Below are 8,548 nucleotides of genomic sequence, written 5' to 3'. Positions count from 1 at the left end.
ATTTAGCAATGCTAAAGTTTTCATAACAAAGTGAAAACATAGGTTTACATGATCATTCATAGAGAGATAATCATAATTATAAAGCTATCTGTTATCATAATTTTAATTAATCAAAATATCTCAAATCAAGTAAAACAACATTCTAGCTTATCATCGAACACTTAGAAATTAGTAATCAACTATATATTTCATTTTGAGTAAAACACCTCAACTAATAAATCAAATTACTAGTCTTACTAATAAGGATGAAGATTCCCTCTACAAAGTATAAAAGTGATTTAAGGAAATATTAAGGTTATGTCATCATCATGGGCTATAGAAGTATCTAATTATACATATGCTTTACAATAGTTTTATGTACACAACAAGAATGACGGTAGACGCTGCTGCTGGTGGAGTACTCATGAATAAAAACACAGAAGCTTATTCCCTTTTAGAGGATATGACACAAAATCATTACCAATGTGGAAGCGATAAAAAATCCACTAAGAGCCCTAGAACACCTTAATGCTAAATTTGATGCATTATTCATAAATTTTATAAAATGAGTGTAAGTGAAGTAACCCATGTTGCTCCACCACATGAAATATGTAGAATTTTTGGACATATTGGTTTTGATTGCTAGATGATGTTAGTTGGAGGACCCAATTAAGAGATTCTTAATTACAACCCCCATAGAGGAAATAATTGTTGGACAAGGACTCCAAGCACACTAGGAGGGTGAATTGTGGTATTCAAAATTCGAGAATAATTTTTAAAAAGTTTTATCACTTAAGAAGAAAAATTTGTTAGTATCCTCATGATCAGAGAGAAAAGTAGCATAAAGAATAGTAAAACAGTAAGATAAATAACAAAGTTTAAAGAGATAAGGGTTAGAGATATGTCATCAGAGAATTATCTAGGTTCGACCGAATGTTGACTGAGTTCTATCTCTAAGAGATCTTCTTGAGATTTCACTATAATATTGAGTTTTTATAGGTTATGCCCACAAAAACTTGATACAATAAAATTTAGAGATTGTACATTGGCTTATCTCTCGACCCAAAGAGAGCTTTTCCATGGGATGAACTGTTGAACCGAGTAGACATTTCAGCGACTAATCTCAATAACCTTACATAACTTTTGCAGGTTGAGTTCTATAACTAAACAAAGATTTTTAATGGTTGATCTGAAGAACTAAACTCAATTCTTGAAAATTATTCCACTCTTGAAAATAACAATAATGGCAATACACCAATATAACTCATTCCTCTCAAGTAGTTTATACTCACAAGGAAAGACAACTTTGGTGAAAGAAAATATTTAAAGAGAGAGAAAAGAAAGATAAATTGTAAATAATCAAGAAAACATGGAATTTCGGTGTGAAATGAAGTGAGAAGAAGCCTCCTTTATATAGAATTTTTTTTGGCTCTAATGGAGACAATCCATAAGCTGAATTAATGGCCTAATCAATTAGGCTAATCGATTAAATACATCAAATAATAGATTTATAGAGACGTTACCAATCATTAAGAGGCTAGAATAATTTATTATCGGCTCAATTAGACATCATCTAATCGATTTGACAATTTGAAAGTTCTCCTAATCAAGAAGACTGTCACCTAACCAATTGGCTAGGCCTTTAAAAATTTAGGTGATTTTGTTAAGTAAAGACATTCTTTTAAAAGTATTTTAAGTGTGTGTGTGTGTGAGTTGCCTTAGTATCTTATGAGTTATTCTCCTACTTTCACAAAACTCTAATCACTCAGACAGACATGACTGAGTGAGCGTTCACACTTTCTCCCTTTTACAACTCTGAAGCTTTCAAGTTCCTTTGCGAGATATATCGAACAAATAAACACTTTACTAGAACCTTAAATCTTCTACTTGATGAGGCTTAACATTTCTTCAAGTTAATCGCCATCATCAAATATTTGGAAAGATATCACCGCTGAATTCAAAATTAATCAACATTTTTGCTATCAAAATATAAAGCAGGTTATCAGCATCAGGATTATCTACTTTATACCTACAAACACATAGATCCATAGCAACTAATCTAATACTTATAACCATAGATGAAGAGACAACCCTAATTTTTTCTCTAAAAAGAACTATCTCCAACTAGTAGTCATATCTCTCTTAAAGTCCAACCTTGAATCATGATGGAAAATTTTGTTATAGCCCAAAGTAAATAGAATAACGAATTTAAAAATCTGAATTTAAACACAAACAAAATCCTTAGGAAACTATCGTTTAATTTAAACTTAATAGCCGCTCATAAGAAAATTTTAGAGACCTAAATTTCCCCAGTGGTACAACAATAACTTCATCCTTAAAACCTCCCGGAATATTTCCAGAGAAGCTTGAAAAAAACTCGAAAGGACATGTAAATATTGTTACCTTGAGAAATGGAAAACAAATCGTTGATCAAAAAGGAAATGATGAGAATAATGAGGCCAAAAAAGTCCAACCAATGAATTATGTTGAGGAGGAAGAGAAAGAAGAACCTTATGCCACTCTTTCTCCTTACAAACTACCCATTCCATTCCTACAAAGACTTGCAAAATCTAAGATAGAGGATAAATTTAAAAAGTTCATAGAAATGTTAAAGAAGTTATACATCACCACTACTTTCAAGGAAGCTCTGTCTCAGATGCAATCATATGCAAAAGGTTTAGAAGAAATTTTATGAATTAAAAAAAGTTGGATGACAATGAGACAATATCCTTAATTGAAAAACGTAGTGCATAATTCAAAATGAAATTCCTCATGAATTGAAAGACGTAGACAATTTCCATTAACATTGTGACTATGTATTTTAAACATGTCTTATGCAATCTTGGAGCTAGTATTAGACTTATGCCTCTACCGGTGTGATAAAAGTAAGGTACCCATGGGCTAAAGTCTACAAACATCTCCTTCTAGTTCACAAAACAATACATTAAATACCCAGTAGAAATATTAGATGATGTCCCTATAAAGTTAAGTTGTTTATAATCGCAACTTTCATAGTAATGGAAATGTAAAAGGATTTTCAAGTCCTGAATTCTTAGGGAGATTATTCCTTGCGGCTTCTGGAGCCACTATAGATGTTAAGCTTGGTAGGCTTACCTTTAATGTGTGAGAAGAAAAAATTGAATTTTTATTATCTAAACTAATGAATAGTCCCTCCTTAGAGTATTTATGTTGTTGGTTAGATGTAAGAGATCAATGTGTTAAAGAGTATTCCTTTGAATCGTCTACTATTGACGGGTGGAAACGCGTTTAACTGGAAATAAAAATCAAGTAACCAACAACAAAGAGGTTGATGCTTATGGAAAGATAATGAATGAAAATTATATCCTTCCAAGTTAAAGCTTTAACACTACTACAAAATGCATAAATAACAATGCCAAAGTCACCACGGTTCGCCCCAAAACCGTGGTGACACTTCTAAACTCATGCACTAACAATTGTTTTTTTATTAAAAATTTTAAGGTTATAATTACAGTTAATTACCTAACTGTGGTGATATTACCCAGCTTTCCTGGGTTCAATCCTCAAGTTCCTCAAATAGTTAATCCATTTTACGTTAATGCGTGCCTATTCAATTTTTTTATATTTAATTAAAAATAATAGGTATATCACTACGGCTCCTCTATAAAACTGATGTTACACACCAGTGCTTATTTATATATGTTAAACACTATGTATCCATTTTTCTACTGAAAAAAGAAACAAACCCTAACACCACCGCCGTCGACATCGTCGGGAAGAAGACAAGAACACCCATACTCATTGTTGTTGTTCAGTTTCGTTTCAAATGTTGCATTTGAAGACAAACTCATCCAAAGGTTTACTATGTCTTCTTCCACTGTAAAATTTAGATCAGGAAATTTCTGTGGTTGTGATAGTTGTATGTTTTCGTACCAATGCAAGAAGGGACATAATAAATGAAGGTTTTTTTGGAGATGTCCATTTTGGAGGAGTGATGAAACATGTAATTTGTTCGTATGAGATTAAGACATGAGAGAAAAATTGGGAAATGAAGATGAGAGTAATATGAATTTACGAGTAAGTTCATCGTAAACTGTTGAATTTTCAATTACACTTATTTATTAGTTTATCTAATTTGTAGTTTAAGTTGATAACCTTAAGACAATTAAACAGAAATATTAAAACTTCATTACATAATCAAAAACCATAATCATATATAAACCCTCTCGTTGAGATAAAATTAGACCCTTGCCATCATCATCAGAATCGAAAAAATCAATTATTTGCCTCAACCTTCTTCTTCTTCTTATTCTTCTTCTCGTCACCCTGAGAGCTCTCATTAGTCTAAACACAACACCCTCGTCAGCAACATCTTGAATCTGATGCTGGTTTTGCACCACAACACCATCTATAATACCATCTTGAGGCTCAAACTAGTTTTGCACCACAACATGAGAGCCATCAACATTTGGATTCTCAGCATTATTGGTAACTTGAGCAGGATAACACATGTTGTTTCCTTTGAATGAAGGTTTTTTTTTGCGTTTTGGTTCTTCCGCTTTTATATTGTTCCTTCTGATTCTTCATTTTCTTCTCAATATTGTTTCTTTAATTCTATACGCCTTTTATTCTCTTTGGAAGTTGGAAATATTGCATACTGCGAGCTATTCAAATTTATTGCGTACTTATAATACAAGTTTTGATAACAATTTAAAAATGGTGTAGTGCTGATTCTGGTATGATACGATTGACATTTATTCACATATAATATCACAACGATTATTAGGAATAAGCGTTGTTAAAGAGCGCACACTTTCCTGTTTACTACGACGGTCACTGGATCGTGACTGAAAGTGTCGCATATACTACCACACACAACATAACAACGCCTGGTCTTGTGTGATTATATATCTTTCCTAATTGTTGTTAAATGTCTTTTCCGTAGTAGTGTAAAGAGCTGACAATGAAGTGTTCTGTACTTCTCCAAGAAAAAAATCCCAAATGTATAGTTGAAACCCTTTTTTTAATCATCATGTATGCATTACTTGATAAAAAATTTACCTCGTTTGTCAGTAAAAAACTTTACCTAAAGAAATTGAGTACACTATTGAAGATGTAAGTTTGAAGGAAGCTTCATTTTGGTTAAAGAAGAAATAATGGTCAAGTTAATGACCTAAAAGAAACACTATGCAGGAGGCAACTCAAATATTTTTTTATCATCTGGTTTTATGTTTTTCTATTTCGTATCACATAAAGCCTCATATGGAAGAAATAATTAATAAAATTGGACTATAGACTCTTTTCAACTTCCTTGTCTCTTAGGGGATCTTCCCTCCGCATCCATAAAATTTATGAGTTTTCTCTCTCCCTCTCTTTTATTAGTTTTACATTGAGGACAATATTTAGTTTAAGCATAAAGGGAAGTTTCATGTTTTTCTCATCTTTGTTTTTTTAATTGCATTAGTTTATGCGTGTGTTGTTTCATTTTGAATAAAATTCTCAATATTTCTCTAACTTTGAAATCATTTGCTGAATTTTGTTGAATAAAGACTATGTGTATTTGGAAGGTAAAAGTGATATTTTTCTAGGAAAGTAAATCTTAAGGTAAGAACAATTAGATTTAGTCATTCGTTCTTACTATAACACCAAGTGCCTTTGGTTTTAACTAGAACTAGACATGTAATCTCCGTTTTACGAAGTTTCTAATTGAAAGATAAATGATGTAGCCTGCCATTGTAAAATCAAAATTTTGTTGAGTTGAAACCTTAATCTTATTATGTCTTGAGCTAAAAAATAGAAAATTAAAATAAATAAAGACAGTAAAAGGCATATCTCCTTACTAAGTAAGGTAAATCTCGCCTGATTATTCAACTCATCAGTTAATTGATCCACGATGTCTCTAAAAACATCATAAATGGAGATAAAGCAGAGTATGTATATCAAGAAAATCTGAAAGTTAACTTTCGTACTAGGTAAAACCAGAAGAACACAAAAATGCATAAACAGAGCATCAAGCTCGGCCCTGTGCAGCAGCAACATGCTCTACAGCACAAGGCCCCAAATTTTAGAGGACCTCCAAAATTTGAAAAGTAATTTTTTATATTAATATTAATAAATATAAAAAATGTTGTAAAAGATGTAATAAATAAAAAATACTATAATAAAAATTCAATCCAATTAAAAAATAAGATTGATTAAAGTCCAAATAATTATAATTAATTTTTTAATAATATATAATTATATTTTTTATATGCCATTTTAAATTATTATAATTGTATTTTTTTTTTTAAAATTGGGTCCGTTTTTTAAATTAGAACAAGGCGTTCTATTTAATTGGGTCGACCCTACAAAGTATATCCTAAACTCCAAACTTCAAAAAAATTTAAATGTATATCTCACTAAACAATCTATTATGTGTTTAACTACAACCAAATGTATCATAAACAACATATTATATTTTTAACTACAACGTAATGCATCACAAAACAAAAAAAAAAAAAAAGAAGAAAGAAAATGAGAAAGTTACCAAACATGAGAAGTGGATGATTTTTTGATTGAAGAAATGGAGTAGAGATTGAACAATGTGCTAGAATTGAGTGCAATGCAGTAAAAGAGGTGACAAAGCTTAAAAAATGATGGAAATTGAGTTTGCTCATGAGCTCTGTTTAGACTTCTAAGTAATTTTTTTAAATGAAAAAGGAAAAAAAGAAAAGGTCTGACGCGATTATATAAATTAAATTAGTTCGAAAATTAACTTCCACAAAAAATACAGAGATTATCCTCCATAAAAATACCAAAATTAATCTCTAAATTATTTCAACTATGTTCTAGTCTCGATCTGAGACTTGACTATAATTGCATTTTTTGTACATTCGAAAATTAAATTCCAAATTTTGTGAATATTAATAATTTTTCATTGTGGTGGATGAGCATCATGTGGGAAGAAGAATTCCTTCATAACGGATGTATGAATTAAAAGAGGAAATTTCTTTATGCATCCATATAAGGTGGAAAACACCCATAATATTCCCAAAATATCATTCGGATATGCATATCCGGAGGCACCCATATCACATTTTCACTGATTTTGGATATGCATATCCGAAATAAACCATATCAACTATTTCAGAGATGCATATCTGAAACCACCCTTTTCCATTTAAACGTTGGATTTAAAATGTCAGGTGTTTTTTCGGATATGCATATCCGAAAAAACCCCTCCTATACTTTTTTCCCTCCTTCACTATTTCATTCAGTTTCTTCCAAACAAAACACAAACGCTCTCCAAAACCTCAACCATTTTCAATCAATTTTTCGTCTCCAAACCAAGTTTCATGTGGTTCATCATATCAAGGAGAGCATAGAAAGCTACAATTTGAGGTAAAGTTGTTTCATTCCATCTCTCATTTGACTGCATTGATACTGATTTGTGGAAGAAGAAACTGCGTCATTTCAGAAGTGCACTTCCGAAATCCACCAAACTTATTTCGAAAGTGCATTTCCGAAATAAGGTCTGTTACAAAATTAAAAACACAGTTTTGAAAGCATGTATGTTTTGTGCATTTGTTAGGTATGGTGGATTCCGACAACATTGTCAAAGATGAGTTAGAAGTTCCGGAAGAGGTCAACGTAGATGCTAAGTCTAAAGAGCCAATTAACGATGTTAAAACGATTTTCGTTGCGATGGATGTTCGACCACAATTTACAAATGAGATGACTTTCACTTGTCGTGAACATTTGCTAGAGTGGGTCCGAAATGAAGCTAGTAAACTTGGATTTGACGTTGTGATAGCAAGGTCCGACAATGACACTAGTAGAAGGTAAGCATTTGTTGTGATGAGATGCAAGAGGGGTGAGAAGTATGTTCCAATAAATTGAAAGAGATCATGGATAAATTTTCTAAAGCAGATGACACTATGAAATTGCGCATAAAAGAGCAATTACGAAAAGTCGCGTTTCCGGAAACAACCGATTTGAAACCTCCATCTCAACCGGTAAAAACCAAGGGTGCGCCTAAAAAGGAGAAAGGTTTCCAAGATGACACATCAACTAAACGAAATCCTTCTTATCATGAATATGTTGATTCTTTGATCCCGGATTCACCTACACCAAAATCCAAGTGTAGTGCTAACAAAGGAGCATACATTTTGAAACCGCCTCGCACACCTCCGATTAAAAAATCCCCTGATGATCTACATTGATGAGATGTCATTTTTTATGCACAAACATATTGAAAATATAGTTGATGTGGGGACCGATACTAATTGTGGGTATCGGGCCGTTGTCGATTTACTCGGGAAAAGAGAAGAGAATCACACTCTTATTCGACAGACACTTATTTCGGAACTGACTTCGCATATAGACCTCTACACCCGAATTTATGAGAATAAAGAAAAGTTTGATAAAATTCATGATGCCAGTCACGCACCAGTTTCAAAGTGGATGTCCTACCCTGAGATGGGCCATCTTATAGCAAGTGCATACGACCGGGTGTGTGTCGATTTGACGAAATTTGGATTTTCAGACATTTTTTCCACTTCATAATCGCCCACCTTTATACGCGTCAAGCCACGTCATTTGTATCGGGTAT

At 32.4% G+C, this 8,548-nt stretch overlaps 1 non-coding gene across 1 annotated transcript; it reads right to left on the bottom strand.

The window, feature by feature from the left end:
- Nucleotides 1-209: 209 nt before the first annotated feature.
- Nucleotides 210-315, bottom strand: LOC131624782 (small nucleolar RNA R71). Its single transcript, XR_009290663.1, has one exon. It is a non-coding gene; the product is annotated as a small nucleolar RNA R71 (small nucleolar RNA).
- Nucleotides 316-8,548: the final 8,233 nt, after the last annotated feature.

The sequence above is a fragment of the Vicia villosa genome, unplaced genomic scaffold, assembly GCF_029867415.1.
Source record: "Vicia villosa cultivar HV-30 ecotype Madison, WI unplaced genomic scaffold, Vvil1.0 ctg.000162F_1_1_2_unsc, whole genome shotgun sequence".
NCBI lineage: Eukaryota > Viridiplantae > Streptophyta > Magnoliopsida > Fabales > Fabaceae > Vicia > Vicia villosa.
The sequence above is the reverse complement of the archived record's forward strand: the minus strand, read 5'-3'. Positions and strand labels throughout refer to the sequence as shown.